Source organism: Danio rerio, chromosome 18 (assembly GCF_052040795.2).
Source record: "Danio rerio strain M-AB ecotype USA chromosome 18, GRCz13ab, whole genome shotgun sequence".
Classification (NCBI taxonomy): Eukaryota; Metazoa; Chordata; class Actinopteri; order Cypriniformes; family Danionidae; genus Danio; species Danio rerio.
Genome location: NC_141038.1, coordinates 6394846 through 6422623, shown reverse-complemented (window position 1 = coordinate 6422623; position 27778 = coordinate 6394846). Strand labels below are relative to the sequence as shown.

The following is a 27778-nucleotide window of genomic DNA, read 5'->3' as shown; positions in this document are numbered from 1 at the left end:
AGTTGTTGTACAATATAATGTACTTTTGAGGCTTTTGTAGATAGATGTTTAGATTGCAACTTTATTAGCAGCAGTTTATTTATAGTGCCTATTTTAAATATTTATAATCATGAATTCAGCGAGTCGGCTGCCAGCCTGTCATATTGAGCAGAGCAAAGATGATTTATTTTTCGCCACAAGATGGCGACAGATATTGCATAATAAGTCCTTAGGGGAGAAAAACAGCATTTTCTTTTATAAGATTCACACTACAGCTGATCAAATCATTACAGAACAAGTAAGAAACATTCTAAGTCGATCTCTATCTTTTGTAAGTTGTAGTGCTGTAGTTATACGACAGTAATCTGGTAGTGTTTGCTTTGCTTTGGCTTTTACAGGGTTAATTATTGTGAAATCCTGAATGCAACAAAGAAATACTGGGAAATATCTGTAGACTGAAGGCATTTTATGTCGTTTAGCCCTACACATTTTAAAATGTGAACAAAATCACCTGTTTTGTCTTCATTTTAGACATTACGCTAGAGAATCATTCAAATACTATGGCTCTAAAGTGATGTTTGTGAAGTATTTACGGTTTCTGCTGTTCTGATGTCAGCTGCAGATATGAATGACTGGCGGAAGAATGTAGTTCCTCGAACAAAAAAGATATTTGAGACTTTGTTACGGTGCAAAACCCAAAACTGGTTTGAATACTAACATCAAGGTTTAATATATGCATTAATATGTGCGGAAATGTACACAGCGGTCTCTGGTAGATTTACGAGAAATGGCACCTATGAGGAAATGTGCCCAAGTAACGCATTTGAGATTGTAAAAAATGTACACGGCTCCCTCTAGGGAATTTGTGAAAACAAAAACTGCAAGAAAACGTAGTTCTGGGTACATGATTCTCAGTAATCAAAAATGTAGCTCAAGGCACATATTATCAATGAGTCTAGTTTGGAAAAAATTGTGTACGAGCTTATACAGTAACAAAAATAATAACGTAATAGTGACCTAAACATTTTGTACAATACTGTATAGGAACACTTTAAAATAAAAGTTCAATTTTCCCAAATAAATAAATAAATAAATAAATAAATAAATAAATAAATAAATAAATAAATAAATAAATAATAAATAAATAAATAAATAAATAAATAAATAAATAATGCATACAGACATAAATAAATACATACATAAAGATAATATTGACACAATGTCGACATGTTAGCAACACAAACAAAAAAAGCACAATTGGCTTTAGTGTTTGAGGGTCAACATAGACAATCACAGGCAGCAAATAAATAATTTTATGCAGATTGAAATTATGCCTCCTTTCAGGTAGTCCAGAATCATAGGTGTTTTGAGCGTGTTTGCCATATCTACACGCGGTGACAGTGTTTGCCTGATTGCACAGTTTCTCCAGCTCTTTCCCATCATTCCTTTATTTTCCAATCAAGCCCTTGAAGAGAAATCCATCTGAAATTCCTATCTAGAAATGACAGTATAAGCATCTTATCGATGGGTTTCTAACTGACTGCTCTCTCACATATGCCTTGATTGATGATATTAAAGGACTGGTGAGGAGAGGGAAGTAAGTGAGCGAAATAGATTGAGAGAGCGGAGAGAAATCGTTCGACTGGTTCTGGCAGCGAAGCAAGTCTCCCGTTGGTGCGGCCGAGCTCAGTTTAAGGCTGAAACATCCTTGAATTGCTCTTAGACTGCCAAGTGTTAGCTTTCGCATTCTTGAAGTTTCTTTGGGATGCATTTCATGAATCTGTTTAACTGTCTTTACTGCTTTTGGGTTAAAGAAAAGTCATTTCATTTGGATTTTTTGTATCAAATATTTTGCACCAAATGTCAAAATTTGGTTGAAATGATGGTCTGTTGTCATTCAAAGTAACAGATATGGTTATGTAAGAATTAAATATATTTAAATAACTAGTTTATATAGTTTTCAGCTGTAGCTGAAGTTGGATTCACCCTGCTTTGACTGAACAATGGAATTTCTAATTTACTTGATCCTAATGATCTGAGAGACCTGTTAGGTTTGTATTCAGTGAGCATATCTGTAATGTATTGAGGTCCTAGGCCATTTAGTGGTTTGTAGACAAGTAATAATACTTTAAAATCTATTCTGAATGTAACTGGGAGCCAGTGTAAAGACCTGAGGACAGGTGTGATGTGCTCTGATATCCTGGTTCTGGTCAGAATGCTGGCAGCAGTTTTCAGGATGAGCTGCAACTGTCTGGGAAGGCCCGTGAGGAGTCCATTACAGTAATCCACCCTGCTGCTGATAAAAGTTTCTCAATGGATGTCTGCAATGGAAACAAACCATTTTTGTTTTGTTTTTAAATACAATTTTTGCACCAAATGTCAAAATTTAATTGAAACAATGGTTAATTGTAATTTAGCGTAATAGATATAGTAATGTAAAAATTGTATGTATGTGAACTAACTTTACCATCACAAGAACATATTTTACTGGTTATTTTGCAAGATACTATTGTATTCAGCTTAAAGGGCCATGAAACCCCCTCGTTTCAGCAGGGTGTTTTCACACCTCTACTTTGGAAAAAGTCAGAAAAGTGGGCGTGTCGAGCTCTGTTTAGGGGGGAGTGTCGGAGGAACTAAAGTGGGAGGGTGTGGGAGTGTCTATTTGGGCACGCGTGAGTTTCAGTCAAAATACACACACATGAGAAAGTGATGGTGTTTAACCTACATGGACATGTGTAGTCGAATTATTTGCCAAATTATTAAATGGTGGACTTTAACTGCAGTTTGGCTCTTTCATTCAGGGAATTCATTCATGTCCCTCGCGACAAACGCGATATTTGATTCGAGGAACTGCTCTAAGCGTGTATTTTTCATGCAATGTTTCATACCGCACGGCGAATGAGAGAAAAAAAAACCTCCGCATTTCCCGGAAACTTAGATGCACACGGCAGGAAGCGTCAGAAAGCCGCGTGTGTTATTCCGGTCACTAAATGCGGTGCTATGTTTGCACTCAGTGCAATAGTTAACTTTATTCGATAAGAACAAACTGAATAAACAAAGAGCACTGGTCGCTCACTTACCAAATCTGTAGAGACAGGACAATCACCAGCAACTAGAGCCGCGTCTATATGGAGAGAATACTACAAGCGAATCCAGATTTCAGCGTTTGCAGATGAGAACAGCTCTCAGGTAAACAATAATCCTCCTTAGACACGTAAGTTATTGTTGTCGAGCGTCGACTACACTGTTAATCCACACATGATCCAGCTGAGCTCTCACAGAGAGAAAATGAAAACAAAACTTAACTGCAGCAAACTATAAAAGCAACACTTCACGCTTGTTTTGCCAACACAACGTGGCGTCTCTGCGGCGTACACACGGTGACACTAATGAATATTAATGAAGTTGCACAATAGAGCGCGCTGATTGGTTTGAACCAAGCCTTACTCATGCATTAATGCAACACACTGTAAGACGTAATAAGACACGCTCTGGCACAGACGTCCAGTCTGCACGCTGGAATACACGCTATTATGTCATGACCGTGACACAGCTTCAAAAATTCGTTTCAAACAGGAAGTACGAATTTGCTTGAAATAACGCAAAAACAACCAATTTACACTTTTTAGTGAAATATAGGTGTCCTAATAGTGTTTTTAGCAGTGTGGGACACATATACGACTGTCAACAGCTCAACACATGTGTTTTGGTGTTTCGTGACCCTTTAAAGTGTAATTCGAAGGCTTAACTACAGTTATATTTAGAAGGCAACACAGTTTAATGGGACTGTTTGTTTGGTAGCCAATCGGGAAAAAAAAATATTAAGGGAGGCTAATGATACTTTAGAATAAAATAATTTATTTTATTTTTATTTATTTTTATTTACTTTTATTTAAGATTTTATTTTATTTTTTGTTTTTGTCAGTTATTTTAATTTTCCAATTTTGTTTTATTTTTTAAATAAATTTATTTTATTATGTTTATTTTAATTAATTTTTACATTTTGTTTTATCTATTTTTTATTTTATATTAATCTTGTTTTTCATTTATTTCTATTTGATGATTTTTTTATTTTATATTATTTAATAATATTTTATTTTATTATTTTTTCATTATTTTTTACATTTTTTAATTAACTTTTTTGTTATTTATTTTACGTTGTTTTGTTTTCTGTCATTTTGTTATATATATATATATTGAAATTACCATTGGTAAAAAAAAAAACCTCTAAAAATACAGATAACTCATTTTGTTTTATTATTTTCCATAAATCATATTTTTGTTGTGCACTGAAGAGTTCATTTGGCAAAATAAATAAATTAATTAGTTAATGAATAATTTAAAAACTTTTCTACATTACACTAATGACTTTTTAAAATTACTAAAATAAAAGTGAACTATTAAGAGTTGACGAAGTGCTTAATTGTCATGAAAAAGTAGTCAAAGTACTTACAATCTTAATGGTCCCTAAAATAGGCTTCATTTCTTTTATGAAAACCATCATTTGTTATTCTTTTCTTTCAAGCTATACAGCAAATTACAGTATGACCTGAACATTTTCTCTGGAGTTTTGGTGGGATTCTCCTGCTTTCACAGGGCCAGTGGATTGTGAAATTAGCAAATGCAGAGCGCCGTGAAAAAACTACGCTCTTAATGGAGCATGAACGCAACATTTGATTTCATTGAGGTGTGATGTTTCACTTGATTGTTTGCGGCATTCCAGATTTGCATTGTGTGTGTGTGTGCGTGCGTGCGTGCGTGCGTGCGTGCGTGTGTGTGTGTGTGTTTGAGTCCAGCGTCATGGCCTGATGTGTTATGATGAACTGCTGTAACCCCGCCGCCCACTGAAACACATCTAGCAGAGATATGAGCCATAAACTCCAGCACAGACCACCACAACCACTTCATTTCTGACTTATGAGCTCCTGGAAGAATGACTGCTGACACATTATGCTTGGTTAACTAGCTTTATTTGGATTGCGCACAAGGTGTGTTGGACAAAAATTGGTTTTGGGTTAGTATCATTCATTTAACCCACTGTTGGTCGACATCGTAGCTTATGAAAAAATGTTTGGTCACACTTTAGATCACACTTAATGTACAATTCACACTACACTCCCAGACAAAATATCTTCTTGTCAATCTCAGTTGTAAGAGCAACAAATAATAACTTGACTTCAAGTTGATCATCTGGAAAAGTGTCAGAAAGAATCATCTGCTGAACTGCATCTCAATCATCACAAATACTGCAGAAGACCTATGGGAACCTCCATGGACCCAAGACTCTTACAGAAATCAGTCAAGTTTGGTGAAGGAAAAATCATGGTTTGGGGTTACATTTAGTTAGGGGGCTTGAACGAAATCTGCAGAGTGGATGGCAACATCAACAGCCTGAGGTATCAAGACATTTGTGCCGCCCATTACATTACAAACCACAGTAGAGGGGAAATTCTCCAGCATGATAGCGCTCCTTCTTATACTTCAGCCTCCACATCAAAGCTCCTGAAAGCAAAGAAGGTCAAGGTACTCCAGGATTGGCCAGCTCAGTCACCAGACATGAACATTATTGAGCATGTCTGGGGTAAGATGGAGGAGACACTGAAGATGAATCCAAAGCATCTTGGTAAACTCTGGGAGTCCTGCAAGAATGCTTTCTTTGCCATTTAAGATGACTTTATTAATAAGTGATTTGAGTCATTGCAGAGATGTATGGATGCAGTCCTCCAAGCTCATGGGAGTCATGCACAATATTAATTCTTTTTCCACTGCAGCATGACTTTAAATTCTATATACCATTTTGATGGATGTAAACAATAACAATGGTTCTAACCTATGTCCTGTACTACATTTTCAATTTCCATATCTTTCAAGAATCCAAAAATATATATATATAATGTTATATATATATATTTTATATATATATATATATATATATATATATATATATATATATATATATATATATATATATATATATATATATATATATATATATAATGTTATATATATATATATATATATATATATATATATATATATATATATATATATATATATATTTAATATATATATATATTATATATATATATATATATATATATATATATATATATATATATATATATATATATATATATATATATATATATATATATATAACATTATATATATATATATATATAACATTATATATATATATATATATATATATATATATATAACAATATATATATATATATATATATATACATATATATATATATATATATAACATTATATAACATTATATATATATATATATATATATATATATATATATATATATATATATATATATATATATATATACATATATATATATATATATATATATATATATATATATATATATATATATATATATATATATATATATATATATATATATATATTAATAAAACTTATGCAATCTGCACCCCCGAAATGAAAGTACAAAGACTGGCACCTGGTGGTGCAAAGAGAAAACTTATTGATATGAACTTTTTAGATCGCTTTAGTACAATTTATGTATGACAATAGAAATGCACAATATGTGACTTTTTAAAAAGCAATAATACATTTATGCAGTCACAAACATTTTGGACAGTTAATATGCCAGTTATTTGATGCTTTACAAAAGTTGCAGATGCCTTTACCAATATCAAAATGCTTTTGTAAACGTCCAGTTATTCTTTACACCGATTAAAAAAACGGCTACTATAATACTACTATGACTATTATAATAAGAAAATCCGCTTTAACTGTAACACTAAATAAATTGCGCTTGACACATGAAAGGGCCAAGCATGCAGCCCACAACAAGGTATAAAGTTATTGCGTGTCATATTTAACAAACCGTTTACTATGAATTTTATGGAATTTAGCTCACATGGATAATTAAATATTAATCAGATGATGTCATTACGCAGAGCCAATCATTGCATTGCTGATCATGATTTGGAGGATCGACAACACACGCAGCGATCTGAGATAAGTTCATCCTGACATTTTAATCTGATTCACAAACTTTTTTGAGGAACCAAATTAGCCAGAGATCAGTTATCAAGATTGAAAGATCCAGGATCTGCCAAATCATCTTAGATCATTTAAGCGAGCTACGAAGAACAGACCCCTGGGGTGTTGTCAGTTGGTGGGTTAAATGACCAAAACAAAGACAGATGTTTCGGCACGTAACGCACATTTTCAAAGCAGAATATCTGACTTCAACATTGTTATTCAGATAAACAAGTTCACTTAGCATGTTTCTTAAATATCTGCAAACATATTATTGTGTTTTTATGTCTGAGAAAAGTCAAAAACTTACATACAGCACCTATAAACAATGAGGTGGAGGAGTTTCAAAGTTCCACACAAGCTGGACTTAAAACTTTCTCATGTATTGTTACAGTGAAGTTATTATTATTTTATTATATTTTGCAAGAAATGCACACTTTGATCACATTTTCTGTCATAGCAGATGTTTTTAGAAGTTTGCAATAAGGATTTCATTATTTTTTTGTTGTATTTCTTTCTTTTTAAAGACATGTCTGTGGCTTCACACATCATCTGACTGATCTTGATCTGAATCTGGTTGGGTCCTGCATAAATTAAGCTCTACCAGATGGCAAAATCTCCTTCAGAGGAGGAAAAACAGAATATAAGAGAGAGATAGAGAGAAAAAAACAACTACAGAGGCAACCAGACAATGAGAAATGCTAAGCTCCTCATGACGGCCTGTAGATATTGACTTGTGTCCGCTAGGTAAGCATTGTTTAAGGCTAACTTTACACTTTGAATCCAGCCAATGAGTCCCTGCGGATCGACCCTCCATTGTTTGCTGAGCTTGAACTTTAAACGAAGCAACCTTTATCAGCCTGACAACGTGCACACGTGTGTTTGTGGCTGCAGCACCTGAAAAGAGCTTCAGATCAATTAATGAATTTCTGCCTCAAACAGCCTCGACTGCATTCATTTATTCTCTCAGATACCCTGTGCTAGACAAAGTACACAAGTTAGGCAAGGTAAGGTATATCGCAGGTATTACATTGTGCTTTTCAATAATGAGTCGAAATGCACAGGTACTAGATTTTTTATTTACTTCATTATAAAAGTGTAAGTTCTTGTGAATGATGTTTATTTTGCAAGAAAGTTAAATTACCAAAACTTGTCATACTCTAATAATCACACTGATAATACATCATTTTTCTGAAAACATGTTAAACCACATTCACACACTCCACTCAGATATGTAAAAGCAGTGAATCTTTTACTAGAAACTCAGTTTGAACATTATTTGAATCAGTGAATCATTAACTGGACCACTCACTCTTAATGGATCATTCGAATCAGTGAATCATTTACTGTATACTCTGACCAGATTATTTGAATCAGTGAATCATTAACAGGACCACTCATTCTTAATGGATCATTCAAATCAGTGAATCATTTACTGAATACACTAAACAGATTGTTTGATTCAGTGAATCATTAACTGGAATCATTTGAATCCGTGAAAGATTTACTGAACACTCTCTCTGAATGTATTATTTGAATCAGTAAATCATTAACTGGACACTAATTCTAAATAGGTCATTTGAATCCATGAATGATTTACTGCACACTCTGAATTGATCATTTAAATCAGTAAATTATTTACTGGACACTTTGAAAAGATACTTTGAATTTACTGGACACTCACTCTGAACAGATCATGTGAATCGGTGAATCATTTAGTAGACATTCACTCTGAACGGATCATTTGAATAAGTGTATCATTTACTGTATACTCTGAACAGATTATTTGAATCAGTGAATCATTAACTGGATCACTCTGAATGGATTATTTAAATCAGTGAATCATTTACTGGACACTCACTCTGAATGTATTTATTTGATTCAGTAAATCATTAAATGGACACTAATTCTAAATGGATCATTTGAATCAGTGAATGATTTACTGCACACTCTAAAATGATCATTTGAATCAGTGAATCATTTACTGGACACTTTGAAAAGATACTATGAATCAGTGAATCATTTACTGGACACTCACTATGAACAGATCATGTGAATCGGTGAATCATTTACTAAACCTTCACTCCGAACGGATCATTTGAATCAGTGAATCCTTTAATAAATGTTCTGAACAGATTATTTGAATCTGTGAATCATTAACTGGACCACTCACTCTTAATAGATCATTCGAATCAGTGAATCACTTACTGGACACTCACTCTGAATGGATTATTTAAATCACTGGATCATTTACTGGACACTCACTCTGAATGGATTATTTAAATCACTGGATCATTTACTGGACACTCACTCTGAATGTATTATTGGAATCAGTAAATCAATAACTGGAAACTAATTCTAAATGGATCATTTGAATCAGTGAATGATTTACTTTATACTCTGAATTGATCATTTGAATCAGTGAATCATTTACTCAACACATTGAAAAGATACTTTGAATCAGTGAAACATTTGCTGGACACTCACTCTGAACAGATCATGTGAATCATTTACTGGGCTCGCACTCTGAACAGATCATTTAAATCAGTGAATCATTTCCTGTACGCTCTGAATGGCCCATTTGAATCAGTGAATACTGGACACTCTTAACAGATCATTTGAATCAGTTATTCATTTACTGAAAGCTCAGTCTGAACAGATCATTTGAATCATTGAATCATTTAACGAATACTCACTCTGAACAGATCATTTGAATTGGTAAAACATTTACTGAATAATCACCCTGAATGGATCTTTTGGATCAGGTACAGATGTCTGTCAAATTCACAAATTAATCATTCAGTGAAATTTGTGAAGCGATTTAACAGGTAACTAATAAAAATCAGCTTTTAGGAGCACCACGATCTCATCTCTGAGCAGTTGAGCAGTTCTTCCACTTTTAATAACTTTAACTTAGCGATATTCAGCCAATCAAGCGGAGTGGAAATACAGTATTTTGTTTTAGATTGTAGTGAAGTAAAAGTATCCTAAAATAGAAATACTCCACTAAAGTACGTAAAAATAAGTACTCAAGTACTGTAGTGAAATAAAATTACTTGGTTATTCTTCACCACTGCATATAGCAGCAGTTTTCTGCAGTCAGTGATGACAAAGAACACAAAGAGACATGTGATATACACCCGAATCCGACAACTATAAAACTTCTCTCTGTTTGTTCTGTATGTTTGAAGGCTTGGTCTTTTGAGAGTGAAACAGCACAGCTCTATAGGATATATCCAGTAGAGATGAAGGGTCCCCTGCTCTCTGTGTCTGTAATGAAGACCCCATGACGCCGGGGTATCGTGGCTTTCTCTACTGTGATAACACATATATGCCTGCCGGCCAGCTCCGCAACCCAACATAATCGTCACATCAGATGAGCGTGCTATTGAAGCGGTGCTGAAAGGCTGAGTTTTGTTGACACGTGATGGTTTTGACATTGTAGATGTTACTCTGAAGGAATGAACATTGTTTTTCTTTGCTAATCTCTTTTTCTTTCTCTTTATTGTTGTCAAGCATAACAGCTGACTGGACGGATTTTTTTCTGAAATACATAGTTTTATAGTCTAGGTTTTGAAGAAGAGAACATATCTCTTCTCTTATTGGTGAAGTTTTCTTTAGATAAATATACAATTTGGCTTTTAGTCTTTCATTTTATTTTATTTACTTTATTTTAGTTTATTTTGTTTCGTTTTTTTTGGAATAATAATAAAAATAATTCCCTACATTTTATATTTCTGGACTCTCATAGCGCTTTACACATTGGGGAATCTCCTCATCCATCATCAGTGTGTAGCATCCATCTAGATGACACGACGGCAGCCATATTGTGCCAGACCACACACCAGCTGATTGGTGGAGAGGACACAGAGTGATAAAGCCAATTATGAAATAGGGATCGTTAGGAAGCCATGATGGAAATACATTTATTAAATGTATTTTCTTTTTATTATAAATTTTAATTTATTTTAATTTATTTGATTTTATCTAATTTATTTATTTTATTTATTTATGTATTAATTTTTAATAATTTATTAAATATATTTTATTTTTTAATATTTTTACATTTGATTTGTTTTATTTTATTTTATTTATATTAAAATTTTACTACTTATATGTCTTTTTATTATTTTTTATTTAATTTAGAATATTTTATAGATTTTTATTTCTATTTTATATGATTTATTTTAAATTTTATTAATTTAATGTATTTTCTATTATATATTCATTTAATTTATTTTTTGTTATTTTATCTAATTTATTTATTTTATTAGATTTTAAATAATAATTTTTTATTTAATTTATTTAATGTATTTTATTATTATTATTATTAAGTTTATTTTATTTTATTAGATTTGTTTTATTTTATTATTTTATTTTCTATTTTATTAATTAAGTAAATGTATTTTCTTTGTATTATTATTTTTCATTAAATGTTATTATAATTTATTGATTTATTTGTTATTTTATTAATTTATTAAATGCATTTTTAATTATTTTTTATTTAATTTAATTTTATGAGATTTTATCTAATTTATTTAATTTAATTTAATTTTTATTTTATTTTAATGACTTTAAATCTCACATACTTTATTATGTTTTTATTTTATTTGAGCCCTTAAAATGTAATTTAATAAAGTTTACACTTTAATATTTGGAATATTAAACTCACTCATTCACTCACATTGTGTAATTTAATTTTTTTGATGCCACTAATAATTCAACTTATATAAATAACACATTTGCTCATGCATATCATTATAAATATCTAATTGACCTTTTTGTTCTGTTGTTTATTTTATGAGGGTTCTGCTAAATCGACTACATACATGGAACAAATTTTTTCCCCTTTTATTAGATGTCATCCTCCATGCACCAGCAGAATACTGCATCTCATGATCAAAGTTTGCGATATGGGACGGCAAGCACTAAGCAAGCAGCTGTCATTTAGATGAATGTCACAGCTATCGGCCAACTCTCTCCAGGTATTATACAGCTCCTCAGCTAGGAGTCTGATATTTAACCTCTCCAACAATTTAAAGTTTATAGCTCCACTGCTTCAGCCATTAAAACTTCACGTTTGTAATAAACCAAGACCTTCTTACAGCAGTTAAATGGTGCTGTAAGCTTTTGACTTTTCCACAGCATAAAAATACCATTATATTATACAGAAACATGCTACATGGACAGTTTTGTTTATCTGAAAAACAATTCTTAAGTCGGTTATTCTCCTTTGAAATGAACATTCTGTGTCTGAATATGTGTTTGTTTTGGTCTATGTAAGTGTGTAACACTGCCATTTAAACCAGTTTTATTTTGGCACCCCAGGTTTTCTTGGTGCAAAAAAGCACATTTCATTTTCTAGCAGAGGAAGCCCTACCTTCTTGTAAAGGAGCCAACCATCAATTGCTATAGACTGACGATTCTCCAGGGAGGGGCTCAGGTCAGATTAGTTTGTGACAGTTTCATTGTTATAAACTCTTTGGCCAGCAAATGCGCTGTAATCTCAGCAAATACTAGCTTCACAAACATGAGAAATATATTTACATTTTATAATTACACTTTTAAATTAATCAACTACACTTGGAAAAAATTGAATAAAAAGTTTTCTGGTTTGGTAATCTGTATTAAACAAACACGAGCTACAGTCTGTCCCATCTGACCTTAATTACCACTTCCGTCATTAACATCGAATATGCTCTGTTATCGAGGTGCAGTGACATTAGTAAAGAACAGTGGACTGTGCTTTTTTATGTTGCTAGGCAACCACTGTTTCAACAGCCTTTGTGCTGGAGTGCATGGCGTCGGGTGCTTTTTATGCATATGCACACTGGCCACTTTATTAGGCACATGTTACTACTACCTACTTGGACCCCTTTTGCCTTTAGAACTGCCTTAATCCTTTGTGGTATAGAGTCAACACGGCACTGGAAATATTCCTCAGAGATTTTGCTCCATATTGACATGATAGCATGCCCGTTTTGTAGGCTGCACATCCATGATGTGAATCTCCCGTTTCATCACATCCCAAAGGTGCTCTATTGGATTGAGTTCTGGTGACTGTGGAGGCCATTTAAGTACAGTGAACTCATTGTCATGTTCAAGAGCCAGTCTGAGATGATTTGCGCTTTATGACATGGTGTGTTATCCTGCTAGAAGTAGCCATCAGAAGATGGGTACACTGTAGGGTTGCACGGTTTGCCGGAACTATTGTAATATTTCGATAGTGCCACTGTACTTTGTAAACAGTAGTATCGTCATTAATGATCTACAACTACAAAACATAATGTTGCATGTGGAAAAGTCGCTAAAATGCTCACACGTTTGTGCAACCATAGATATTTTATTTGAATAGTCTGTAGAGCCCTTTACAGTTGCAAAACTGTGTAGAATTCACATCTTTAGCCTATTGCACATTTTCTGACGCTTCAGTTCGAACGCTTATCTGAATCAGTTCATTTCCGTTCCTGTCAATATGATTTAGTAGCTACACAAATTGCAACAATCTCCTAAAAAAATTATTCTCAAAATTAAAATTTTTAAATACTTTGTATTTTCACCTGATAAGACTGAAAAAAACAAACAAACAATAGATGAAAAACAGGAAACATTAAAACTATTTTTGACCACTTCATATGACCAAATTTTGTTGGAAGATGCTCTTTTTGTAATGAATTACATTCAATATAATTTGTTTCTTTATTTTAATCAATTTGTGTTGGTCAGTTATCTACAAAAAAAAAAAAAAGAACTAATGCATGTTAGGTGAAGTGATGTGCGAGTACTTTCTTTAATAATAGGGGAATTATGAATTCAATTCATGTAGGCCTATGACAACATATAAAATATAGTATTTATTACAATTTTCTTTATTTAATAAATTTAAGTTATGAATTACAGTATCGCAATACTACTTGGTATCACGATACTTCAGCTGGTACACAGCACATTCATTAGTCTTAAATTTTGAGTGTTGCGGTAATTCAGACTAAAGTGTTGAAATTCTAGAGTTAGATAAAAGTATAATAACCCTCTCAGTGTTAGAAGCTGATTTGTCTCCCTGTCAGACAGAGTTCCATGTATCTTATGCTAATACAGTTTTGACTATTTTATCCAGGAATTTATGCAACAATATCCCTGTTGGATTTTTCCAGACGCAATTTTCTTTTGCCACAAGGAGCAATGAGAAGAAGCCACTGGTGAGTAAAAGTACTTAAAATGTTTGTATATATATATATATATATATATATATATATATATATATATATATATATATATATATATATATACAATTGTTAAATTATTACATATTTTAATAGTTTAATATTATTTAATAGTTTAATATTAAATATCTCACAAAAAGCATACATTTTCATCTTTATTTTGTTCTGTATTAGGTAGTTTACATTAAAACTAAAGAAAATAAAGTCTCAAAACTGCTTATTTTGGGTAAAATACGAGAAGATATGGTTTGAGACTGTTTTGAATTGTTTTCCTTAAACATTAACCAAATAGTTAATAAGGTGTTGCCGATAGTAAATAAGATATATTTTTATTTATATATTTAAGGTGTTGAAAATTTGACCTAAGAGTGTTAACACAACACTGATGGTGTTCATATGATTTTTTGTAGAGTTAATATTTTACACTATAAGAGTTTGCTAATTAACACTGAGTGTTGATAATGTTAACTCTTTCAAAAGTGTTATTTTAACACTTTTATAGTCATTTCCAAATAAACTCTGAGGGGATGTTAATTTTAACTCTAAGGTAAATCTGCTTTCTAAAATTTGCTGTGTATCGTATCGTAACATGAATTAATTCGCGACAACCTACACTGTGATCATAAAGGGATGAACATGGTCAGCAACAATACTCAGATAGGGTGTGGCGTTGACAAGATGCTCAATTGGTATTAATAGGCTCAAAGTGTGCCAAGAAAATATCCCCCACATTATTACACCACCACCACCAGACTAAACTGTTGATGCAAGACAGGATGGATCCATGCTTTCATGTTGTTGATGCCAAATTCTGAGCCGACTATCCGAATATCGCATCCAAAATCGAGACTCATCAGACCAGGCAACCTTTTTCAAAAACTAAAAACTGACATATGTCTGAAATACAACAACCGAACATTGTCTTAAGGTGTGGGAACTGTAGAATGACTGATTTCTTCTCATTAAATTCTTAGAAATAATGCTTTATTTATTGTCTGAGAGTCCAACAGGTCAATTATTGCTTACTAATTATGCTTGACTTCTTAGTAGTCAACGTGCTGTTCGATCAGCTCTGGACATGAGGAACGTGCCGGCTCTTCTCATGCTGCTCTGTTCATATCAGACAGCTGAAGCTCCGGAGACGCTAATCTACAGTTAGACTCTATTAGCTCAGTTCTTGAAGAGACTTTGGAGCCCTTGAGGGAAGGATTGATTGTGACACATTGGTTCACCTGCTCGGAGGCTTTGAGAGGCCGTGAACAGGTGTCGCAACATGGAGAGAAACTGACTAATTAAGAACAAAGGATTTCTAAGAGTCGAGTCTTCAGGCATGGAGCGAAACGCCAGATGCTTTACCTGTTTGATGCCTGGGAACGAGGTCTGAGAGTGGGCAGACGGAGGGGCGATGAGAGGTCAGTAGTTTCACATGACAAATGCTTTGTGTTTTGTTCTTGTCATTTCTGCCCAATGACAATTACGGAGAAACCGATATTGCAGCTGGGACCTGATTGATCTTATAAATCTTAAAATGTTGAGAAGATGCTCTTATCTGTTTCCTCTCATACACATTCATACATATCTCTTATAAACCGAAACTTTGCCCGCAATTTTACAGTTATTTTCAGCAAAAATGCCCAGTAAAATACCACATACATTCTTTTACAGTAATTTTCTGCATATTAGAAATTTGCAGTATTCTACTTTTATCAAAGTAATCAAGTACTGTGACTGTAGGTGAAGATAAAAAATTAGGCAAAAATATTAATATCTTGTGTTACAAAATGTATTTAGAGTAGATTGATGAATGAAATTGACTTTTGTAGACTTTAAAAAACACTTTCGTTGTCTGATAATATGCATTTATTTTTACTTGATAATCTTAACAGCTCCCATATGATTTGTTCAGTGATTCATTTGTTCCCAAACCCCTCCTTAGCGCGAAGCTAATCTTCGCCGATTGGTCCGATGACGCTGTCTGTTGTGATTGGTCCACTGGGTTCAGCGCGAGACAGAGAGAAAAACCCACCACGGCTATGAAGTAGCACAGAGTATGTGAGAACCCAATGCTGGAATGCATTAAAGCCCAGCATATTAATCTACTCTTAAACCCAACCCCAAGTAATAACAATAACACACGTTCAGTATTAATCCTGTGTAAACAGATTTGTACAGGTTTAACCTGAGAGATACAGTAAAAGCACTGATCTATGGCAGATAAGTGATTATGTAACCCAGCCGGTCCTACACCACCCAACCCGCTCCGAGATGGGATCGAACTGGCAACCTTTCGCATGGGAGTCGGTTGCTCTAACGACACTAAAGACCATGGCCTCTAGCGTATGTCGCTAAAGCACCTTAAGAGGTCAGAGGAGGGAGGTTTACCTGCACAGCACTTACTAGCTGGCCTCCGTTACAATTACAAGCTGCGTGGAGCGATTACAATTTACAACACACAATTAAACACATATTTTGCAAACGTCTTAAAACGAGGCAATAATTTGAATTACACTTACACTACTGGTCAAAAGTTTAGGGTCAGTAGGATTTTAAAATGTGTTAAAATGACATTTTAATACATAAATCTCCTGTGCACCAAGGCTGCATTTATTTAATCAAAAATACAGTACAAATTGTACAATTGTGAAATGTTATTGCACTATAAAATAACTGTTCAAAAGTAGATTGTCATTTAATTTAATAATGTATCCCAGTGATTTTAATGATGATTTTTCAGATTCATTACTCCAGTCTACAGATTCACAAACCACTGTAATCATAATAATAATAATATTAATTATTATTATTATTATTATTATTATTATTATTATTGTTATTAATAATATTATTGTTAATAATATTATTTATTAGTAGTGGTATTATTATTGTTTATTATTCTTATTAGTTTTTTAGTTCACAGTCCAAAGACATGCAGTACAGATGAATTGGGTAGGCTAAATTGTCCTTAGTATATGTGTGTGTGTGTGTGTGTGTGTGAATGTGTGTGTGGATGTTTTTTTCAGAGATAGGTTGCGGCTTGAAGGGCATCCGCTGCGTAAAAATGTGCTGGATAAGTTGGCGGTTCACTCCACTGTGGCGACCCCGGATTAATAAAGGGACTAAGCCGACAAGAAAACAAATTAATGAATTTAATATTATTATTATTATTATTATTAGTGGTAGTATTTATTTATTAATTAATTATTTTTATTATTATTATTAATAATTATAATAAAATTAAAAATGATCTGTTTCATTTAAAACTACATTCAATAATAAAAAATATTTAATAAATGAATATTTAACAATTTACCAATTGTTAAATCTTTTTTCATTTAATAAATTGTATAATAAATGCAATGATGCAAATGATGCAAACTTTTGACCGGTAATGTACATGCTATTATCCGGAGGATAAGAAACTGGTCCATATGAACTGTATTAGTTACTGACAAAGTCCCTGTCAAAGTCTTACAATGTCCCATACATTAGTAGTCTCTGCTGTTCCTTCCTTTAATAGCAAATGACAGACGGATCCCACACTGCAGCGTAGGTTATTGTATGAAAAATCAGAAAAATGACAGGAACAAACACAGCAGTAGGTTAGCTATAATGTGGTGTTTTTGTAAAAATTAACTTTCACCATAGTTTTTTCCCACAGCCGAATTTCTGTCTGTCAGATGTCGTCATCTTCATGTCATGATCAGTTCTGTGATCCCCTGCACTCTGCTAGTGTCTGAAGGGAAAGGCGTGTTCACATTTTACCAGAATAGCTACTACATATTTGGGGATGTACCATATCGACATCGACGCGTTCAAGCAAAAGATCTGAATCCAACACGATTAATTTATTCTAATCCGAGTTGACTATTATAAAAACAATCAGTAGTTTTAAACATGGTGCACTTTCAGATTTAAACCTCAGTTGGATGTTTTATTCACTTAGTGCTGTGTTACACACTGCATAGAAGGTGATTTAAAATAAAAAAAACATAATAGAGGCTCTTTAAATAAAGACATTTTACTATAAAAAGAAGTTGCTATAAATACTTTTATTTCAAATCAAATCTGTTTTCAACTGTTTTTACAAAACGAAACGACACAGCACTACTTTGAAACTTTTCAGCACTGATAATTACATTAAAAAAAAGTTTCTACATCATCAATTCAGTATATTACAAGCATTTCTGATAACGGACGACTGAAATGAAAATGCTAAAAATTAAAACCAAAACAAATTGCGAATGTTGTGATCATGTTATTTTAACCCGTGGCTTTATTTCACCATCCTGAATAAAACATACATCTATTTTCCTCCTCCCCACGTTTTCATTTCCCCAGAGATGAGGCTAAAACCAGCAACATTTGTCTCCCCCATTGACCACAACATTCATTTAGCTCTGACAGTGATGAAGCTACAGTGTGTGTGTGATTCTCGTGTGGTGAGTCAACAGCTGTTATATGTCACAGACAGATTTTATGCCACGTTTGTTTGATTGCATGCTCCTATTTTTCCTTCCTTATCAGCATTTGGTGACAAGTAGCCAACAGGGTACACACACACACACACACACACAAACACACACCAAATGCATTCTTCAAATCGATGCAGCATCCAGCGTTTGAAAATTGAGACCTTGGAGACAATTTCCCGCCTTAATGTCGCAGTTAGTGTCATGCTGTTATAAATGCTGACCTGAGGAGGGCAGTATGGATCTGATGAACAACACGTTGACGCTTCTCTTTCTCTACCAGTGGACACGGACGAGCTTGTAAAAACTAGATCCCTCTAGCGTATCCTCTTCCTGGATACAATCAGTGGAGAATATTCCTCTTTTATTGCGCTGCCGGCTTGTGCTGCTAAATAATTGATGGGATTCTCGTGGGCAAAGCTTTGTTGTGTGCGTGTGTGTGCTCTAGAACAGTCACTTTGATGGAGGACATTCACTGGCTGTTGTTGAAGTGTGTGTGCGCGTAATCCTGACTCATCAAACAGCAGAACAAACACGTGGATTTTAACATTTGCTCTGCTTTATAAACATGCTCAAATGTACATCGCCATTCAGATTTGTTCTTTTTTGGGGGGGTCCAGCTGCAACATTGGACTCCATTATAGAAATGTATACCACTTTGTATCTATGTTTGAATGGAACAGATTGTAAACAAGTCATGGCCTGAAGCTAGTAAAGCTTGAAAGAGAGATTAGAGGCTTTACGGTTCTTCATTAAATACTGGTTAATGACATGAGAAGCGTGTTTGCGTATAGGCTGCTGGGCTGTATTTATTGCACTGTAGATGTAAACGATGTGTGGTATGTGCTTAACTTTTTCTGATGTGCTTTACTTACTATCTTGAAAATCGATCTTGAAGAGTTAGGGCTCTATTTTGGTGGTCCATGCGCCGAATTATTATGGAGTCCGAATTATTAGCCCTCCTGACTTATTAGCTTATTAGTTAAACTTATTAGTTTTAAAAAATCATTTATAATAACGGATTTACTTTATCTTTCCCCATGATGACAGCGCATAATATTTTACTAGATATTTTTCAAAACACTTCTATACAGCTTGAAGTGACATTTAAAATGATACGATTTATGTCATTTTCATTGTGTCAGAATGCACAACATAGTAGGCTACCTTATATGGTAAATAAGATCACTAAATCTGTCATTTTTATTGCAAAAAACCACAAAACAATTGTCAAAAACTAGGGTGTTTGATTAATACCGGGATCTGAACTAAAATTTTACCATTTACCACAATGTTATTATTGTAACTGCATAAGTTAAAACAATAATTGAACTACTGTTTAAAACTCTGGGGTCAGTTTTGAAGAAAATTCACAACCGACAATGAGTGTAAAGATCAAATTGAGTGAAAATTGAGCTTAATTACTTAAATAAAATTACTGCATTGGATATTTTTAAACCCCTTTTCTAAGTTTGAAATTTGTAACGTTGCAAAGAACAAAGTTATACTTTACAATGCATTCAGGTGTTTATTTGCTATTGCCAGAGTAACTGAAGCACAAGCTGTAAAGACCCCGCTCTACGCTTATTTTTGTTTATACTGGACATTTAAAGCCTGGTATACTAAATAACTGGTGAGCTGTTTTTATCTGAACTCATTTTGTAAAATAAAAAGACATTATATGGCATTATTTGTGGAGTAAAAGCCAAACTTATGTATTAACTGGCAGAAGAAATGTTCAGTTAATAAATGAGTGTGTTTTTAATCATATAACCAAAGCTGCTGTTTATCATATTTCTGTCACTTCTGCTGCGCAAATAGTGCCAATTTCATCTGAAATGCCACCACATTATTCAGCCTCATCGGCGCAAGCTTTTCTTACCCTTGAGCTTTCAGATTAAATGAATTTGTTTGGCATGTTACATCAGTCAGAAAATCTCCATTCTGCTTGAATGTGTCATCCGTGAAGGGTGCTAGTAAATTATGTCGCCGTTCGCAATTTTAAGAAGCGTTTGAGGACCTTTCCATGACTCAAGCACAGTTTAGGATGTAGTTAAGGACTAAACACAGTCCTTTCTGTCACCACTATCATCAGTCAAGATACAAAACGTGATGCCGCTTGGCTGTTGAGCTCTCGCAACACATTTTGCATTCATGGTTACAACGTTATTGCGTTAGACGCAGAATTAAAAGTGCACTTTGCTTCATTTTAATGCGACATTTGGGAGTTAATTATAACAAATATACATACAGTTGAAGTCAAAATCATTTGCCCTTCTGTGAATTTCTTTTTTAAAATATTTCCCAAATTATCTTTAACAGAGCAAGGGATTTTTAAAAATATTTTATATATATATATATATATATATATATATATATATATATATATATATATATATATATATATATATATATATATATATATATATATTTATTTATTCATTTATTTATTTATTTATTTATTTATTTATTTAAATTTTTTTTTTTTGTCTGGAAAAGTCTTTTTTTATTATATTTTTTTAATAAAAAAAATACTCTATATTCACTTAATTTCAATATTATTAGCCCCCTTAAGCCATATTTTTCCACTTGTCTACAGAACTAACCACTATCATACAGTGATTTTCTCAACAACCCTAACAAGCTTAATTAACATATTGTTAAGCCGGTTTAAATAGTATTTAAGGTGAATACTAGTGTAACAGAGGCTAGCTAACAAAGTGCTATGCAGGTCTATGCAGGTCTTTAGCCTCCTTGTTAGAGCAACTGACTCCCATGCAAAGAATCGCCAGTTCGATCCCAGCTCAGACGGAGTTTGTTGTAGTAGGACCAGTTGGTTACATGTTGGGGCTCATCCGGGATGGGAGTGAGGCTTAGGGGGGCGGTGTAACGAGGGCCTGTTAGGAAAGTAATCTGCAGGTAAACCTCACTTCTCTGACCTCAAAGGGTGCTCTAGCAACAGACACTAGAGGTCATGGTCTTTAGCCTCCTTGTTAGAGCAACCAACTCTTATGCAGCTAAGGCTGCTTTGGGCGTAGTAGGACCAGTTGGGGGTTGGCTGGGATTGGAGTGAGGTTTAGAGGGGTGAGTGTAATGAAACCTCACTCCTCTAACGTCTGTCGCTAAGGCACCTTTTGAGGTCAAATGCCATGATCTTTAGCCTCCTTGTTAGAGCAACCAACTCCCATGCAAATGATCGCAGATTCAATCCCAGCCCAGACCAGGTTGGGTGTTGTAGGACCAGTTGGTTACATGTGGGGGTTCGTCCGGGATGGGAGTGAGGTTTGGGTGGTGAGTGTAACTGACACCAGCTAGCGAAGTGCTATGCAAGTAAAAATCTCAATTCTCTAACCTCAAAAGGTGTTTTAGCAACAGATGCTAGAGGCCATGATCTTTAGACTCCTTGTTAGAGCAACTGACTCCCATACAAAGAATCGCCGATTCGATCCCAGCTCAGCCCGGGTTGGGTGCGGTAGTATCGCTGGGTTACACGTGGGGGCTCGTTCGGGATGGGAGTGAGGTTTAGGAGGGTGAGTGTATTAGAGGCCAGCTAGCGAAGTGCTATACTGCTAAACCTCACTTATTTGACCTCACTAGGTGCTCTAGTGACAGACGCTAGAAGCCGTGGGCTTTAGCCTCCATGTTAGAGCGGCCAACTCTTATGCAAAGAATCGCCTGTTCAATCCCAGCTCAAACCAGGTTGGTTGTAGTAGGAGCAGTTGGTTACATGTGGGGGCTCGTCTGGAATGGAAGTTAGGTTTAGGGGTGTGAGCATAACTGAGGCCAGCTAGCAAAGTGCTATGCAGGTAAACCTCACTCCTCTGACCTCAAAAGGTGCTCTAGTGACAGATGCTAGAGGTCATGGTCTTTAACTTCCTTGTTAGAGCAACTGACTCCCATGCAAAGAATCGCCGATTCGATCCCAGCTCTAGAACATATTGGGTGCAGTAGAGACTGGTGGGTTACACTAGTATCTAAATCATAGCTGTTAAAAATAACAATTATAAGATAAATAGCCAATATAAGGCATCATTTATGGAGTAAAAGCCTAAATTATATATTAACTGGCAGAAGAATTATTTTATTTTGTTTTTTGTAACACTTTATTTTGGTCCAGCTGAGTATTAGTAGATTGTTTGCTTAATATCTACTGCTCCTTCAACAGACATTTAACTGACTATAAGAATCTTGGCAAGTACATGTCAACTTACCCTAACCCTAACCCCAACCTAACAGTCTGAGAATTAGTTGCAATGTAACTTAAATTCAACAAACGGACCATCAAAATAATCCATGTTTTTTTTATTATATAACCAAAGCTGCTGTTTATCATATATCTGTTGCTTCTATTGTGCAAGTAGTGACAATAAAAATAGCATTTTTGTAGGGAAATGCTGTATCAGGAGAAATATCATTTTGTTTTTCGACCCTTAGCAAAGCTTCTGTGGACATGCCGAGTGTCAGACAAATGCTAGTTTGTCTGTTTTTAGAACAGCATGATATCTTCGTCTCCTCCCTGTGATTATTATGTATTTAATGTGGCCTGCTTGGAAGATTTCTGGTGGGTTTAGTCCAGTTTTAATCTGTCAGAGCTGTAGCTTAGCAGCTTGCAGACATGCTGTGGCATGGTGATTTGTGCTGCTTGTGTTATGCAAATTTGAATTCAGTTTATATAATTTCTTGACTCTGTTGACATGTTTTTTCCTAATTGTTTACTGTACCATATTTTAGTGGACTATTTTTAAAGTAGATATACTTTGTGAGACCATAAACCACAAAACATGAGGGTATTTAGGGTTGTTTTTCTGAAACTGAGTGTTTTACAGCATTTGATTAAATAATTATGATCATATAATAAATAAGCGGTTGCACGGTGGCACAGTGGGTTGCACGATCCCCTCACAGCAAGAAGGTCACTGGTTCGAGCCTCGGCTGGGTCAGTTGGTATTTCTGTGTGAAGTTTGCATGTTCTCCCCATGGGGTTGTGGCGTGAGGTTTTTTCCGGGTGCTCCGGTTTCCCCTACAAGTCCAAAGACATGCGGTACAGGTGAATTGGGTAAGATAAAATTGTCCATAGCGAATGAGTGTGTATAGATGTTTCCCAGTGACTGGTTGCAGCTGTAAGGGCATCCGCTGTGTTAAACATGTGCTGGGGAAGTTGGCAGTTCATTCCGCTGTGGCGACCCCTGATTAATAAAGGGACTAAGCTGAAAAGAAAATGAATTAATGAATAATAAATAAGCATTCCATTGAATGCAACCCAGGTTCATTCTGAAAATGTACCCATATATACATTGCAGGAGAGTGTCAAATACATCCCAGGAGCTACGTTTTTTTGCAGTTTTTGCAAATCCATCAGAGGCTACTGTGTACAGAATATCTCTCGCGAGTACCATTTGCACCTGCTGTTGTCGTATTAATCTGACTGACCAATAAACTGACCCACCCTCCTCCTTCCCTAAACCCAACCGATATTGTTTTCAAAAGCACCGATTTACTAGCAAGATACAGCTATTTAAATAACTGGAACATGAGGGTGTATATATATATATATATATATATATATATATATATATATATATATATATATAGAGAGAGAGAGAGAGAGAGAGAGAGAGTTCTTAATATTTCGCATATTATTCGAAAATTAAGTTTTGATGCATTCATGGTAGGACATTTACAAAATATATTCATAGAACACAATAAGCTATCCGGCAGCTAGCTCTCTGCAACTCTCACATGGTCGCCCACTGAAGCTAAGCAGGGCTGCGCCTGGTCAGTACCTGGATGGGAGACCACATGGGAAAGCTAGGTTGCTGCCGGAAGTGGTGTTAGTGAGGCCAGTAGAGGGTGCCCACCCTGTGGTCTGTGTGGGTATAGTGATCACAGTATAGTGATGGGGACTCTTTACTGCTCAGTGAGCGTCGTCTCTCGAATGAGACGTTAAACCAAGGTCCTGACTCTCTGTGGTTGTTAAAAATCTTTAATAGAGTAGTGGTTTAACCCCGGCATCGTGGCATTCTTCCCACTGGCCTCTGACCCATATCATAATAGGCTTCATCACTCTGTCTCCTTTCCACCAATCAGCTGGTATGTGGTGTGCGGTCAGGCACAAAATGGCTGCCATCGCATCATCCAGGTGGATGCTGCACACTGGGGGGTATGTGTAAAGCACTTTGAGTGACCAGAAAAGTGTTATATAAATGTTATGAATTATATTTTTATTATGATATTTACTTAATATCTTAATGATTTTTGCCATAAAAAATCAATAAATATGATGATTATAAATTTTCTTTGATTACTCCCAAATATATGTCCATTGTTTTGTCATAGATATTGGAAACATTCACTTCTAAATACAGTTGAAGTCAGAATTATTAGACCTCCTGTTTAATTGTAATTATATAATATTTTTTAACTCTAATTTCTGTTTAATGGAAAGACGATTTTTCAACACATTTCTAAACCTAATAGTTTTAATAACTCATTTTTAATGACTGATTAATTTTATCTTTGCCATGACAGCACAGAATATTTGACTAGATATTTTTCAAGATACTTGTATTTAGCTTAAAGTGACATTTAAAGGCTTAACTAGGCAATTTAGGCAAGACATTGTATGACAGTATTTTTTTCTAAAGACACTCACAAAAAATATTGCTTGTGGGGGCTAGTAATATTGACCTTAAAATGCTTTAAAAATTAAAAACTGCTTTTATTCTAGCTGAATTACAAGTAAGACTTTCTTCAGAAGATAAAATATTATAGGAAATACTGTGAGAAATTTCTTGCTCCGTTAAACATTATTCGGGAAATATTTTAAAAGAACATCACAGGAGGGCGTATAATTTTGACTTGCACTTTATGTCAAAAAACTACCAACAGTTGACTGCAATTTCAATGCTGGAATTAAAACACCAACCACATTGAGATTTTTTATATACAAATAATGATTCCAGGTACAAATGATTGAAACCGTATTATAAACGTTTCTCCGATGAACCTTGCCTTACCTCAGTCAACACAAAACAAAGCGTACAGCACACATACAGTACAGTACATGTGCAGGTATGGCAGTGTTTAAATGTATTCAAATGCACCATGACGTTCTCCATGCTGATTACAGACCTTCCTGTGAGGAGTCTTGCTAGGTTGGGGTTCAGCATCCCTCACTTTCAAGACCCTCTTATTCAATCAATTATTTCTTCTTGGGGTCCTTCATTATGGCATTCTGGCTTTTAATTAACAGTCTCCTGGTAATTACACAATCTGAGAGTAATTAGGGACGGTGGATGATAAAAGTTAGCCAGCGTAATGGGGGATTAGCAAAGACGCAGCGGAACGACTGCCGTCTCTGAAACCAAACCCTCATTTAGAGCTAATTTAGTAATGGCAGAGCGTCTCACGCTGAGAAAAGCAAGAGGCGTTTGACGTTTCTAATCTATGCTCTCTCTATTCTAATGCCATTCTTCAAAATTGTACATTTCGTAGCCCAAGAAAGACCTTTCTTTCCTTTTAATGAGACGTTTAATGAGTCCTGGGCACTAATAAATAGTATAATTATGACATGTCATTACGATGTCGTCTTTACGGCCGGTTTATTAGGATGAATTTGAACACTTTGTTTTTTAACTTGCTCTGTCAGATGGTAATTTAACCCCGGACCTTAAAGATGATGTTATTAATTCTTTGGATGATGAAATGCTATCGCCCCGTTCACTGTCTGCAGACTGTAATGATGTGACTTGCTTTCCAAATCTGTTGCTCACACCAGTTTTTAAGTTGAACCAATTGAATTTTAAAAGTCATTTTAACTTGCATCAATTAGCCGACTTTAAAACATTGAAGTTTTTGTTTCAAGACTTTGATCTGTGTGATGGAAAAAGCTAACAAGCATCATTTTTCCGTAACTATTCTAAAGATCAAGTCAGATATATGCAACACTTTTACGCAATGTAGTGATAATTGAATTTATCACAAATATTAACATCAATATTTTGTTATTGATATTAATGTTGATATTTTTGTCTCTCGTAGGGCACCAATTATGTAGTAATAATACAATTTATCACAAATATTACATCAATACTATATCAATATATCAATATTTTATTTATATCGATATTTTTGCTTCACACAGGGCACTAATTATGTATTGATAATTACATTTATCACTGCTGTAAAAAAAAAATAAATGTTGCTCACTTAAACTTAATTAAGCCGACTTTTAAACGTTGAGGTTTTGTTTTCAAAACATTGATCTGTTTGATGGAAAAAGCTAGCAAGCATCCTTTTTCCTTTACCATTCCAAAGAATGAGTCAGATATATACACAGCAATTTACACACTGTGTAGTTATAATTTAATTTATCACAAATATTAACATCAATATTTTGGTAATGATATTAATGTTGATATTTTAGCCTCTCGTAGGGCACCAATTATGTAGTGATTATTGAATTTATCACTGCTGTAAAAAGAAATGTTGCTCACTTAAATTTAAATAAGCCGACTTAAAACGCTGAGGTTTTGGTTTCAAAACATTGATCTGTTTGATGGAAAAGCTAGCAAGCATCATTTTTCTTTAACCATTCCAAAGACCAAGTCAGACCACTACACACTGTGTAGTGATAATTGAATTTAGCACAAATATTAACATCAATATTTTGGTTTTTATATTAATTTAGATATTTCAGTATTACGTAATATTTTAGCCTCTTGTAGGGGACCAATTATGTAGTTATAATTAAATTTATCACAATTATTAACTTCAATATTTTGGTATTTATATCAATATTGATATTTCAGCTTAAAATTATATTTTAGCCTCTTGTAGGGGACCAATTATGTATTGATCATTTAAATTATCACAAATATTAACATCAATATTTTGGTAATGATATTAATGTTGATATTTTAGCCTCTTGTAGAGCACCAGTTTTGTAGTAATAACTGAATTTATCACAGCTCTAATAAAAGTATGTTGCTCTTTTCAATTTTTAAGTTGAACCAATTGAACTTTATAAGTCATTTTAACTTGCATCAATTAAGCTGACCTAAAACATGAACGTAA

The 27778-nt window shown here is 34.2% G+C and overlaps 1 protein-coding gene and 1 long non-coding RNA gene across 4 annotated transcripts in view; one reads left to right on the top strand and one right to left on the bottom strand.

Annotated features, from left to right (window-relative positions):
• The window catches only part of golim4a (golgi integral membrane protein 4a), an 836478-nt gene that overhangs the window by 523566 nt on the left and 285134 nt on the right, over nt 1-27778 (top strand). The gene's annotated exons all lie outside the window — the stretch shown is intronic.
• LOC147839642 (uncharacterized) lies at nt 7434-10962 on the bottom strand. Of its 2 annotated transcripts, none has more exons than XR_015514675.1 (3): nt 9871-10962; nt 8819-9764; nt 7434-8488 (listed from the first exon to the last, which is right to left on the bottom strand). It is a non-coding gene; the product is annotated as an uncharacterized LOC147839642 (long non-coding RNA). The 2 variants fall into 2 exon arrangements; XR_015514676.1 differs by having other exon boundaries at nt 7535-8619; nt 8696-9764; nt 9871-10864.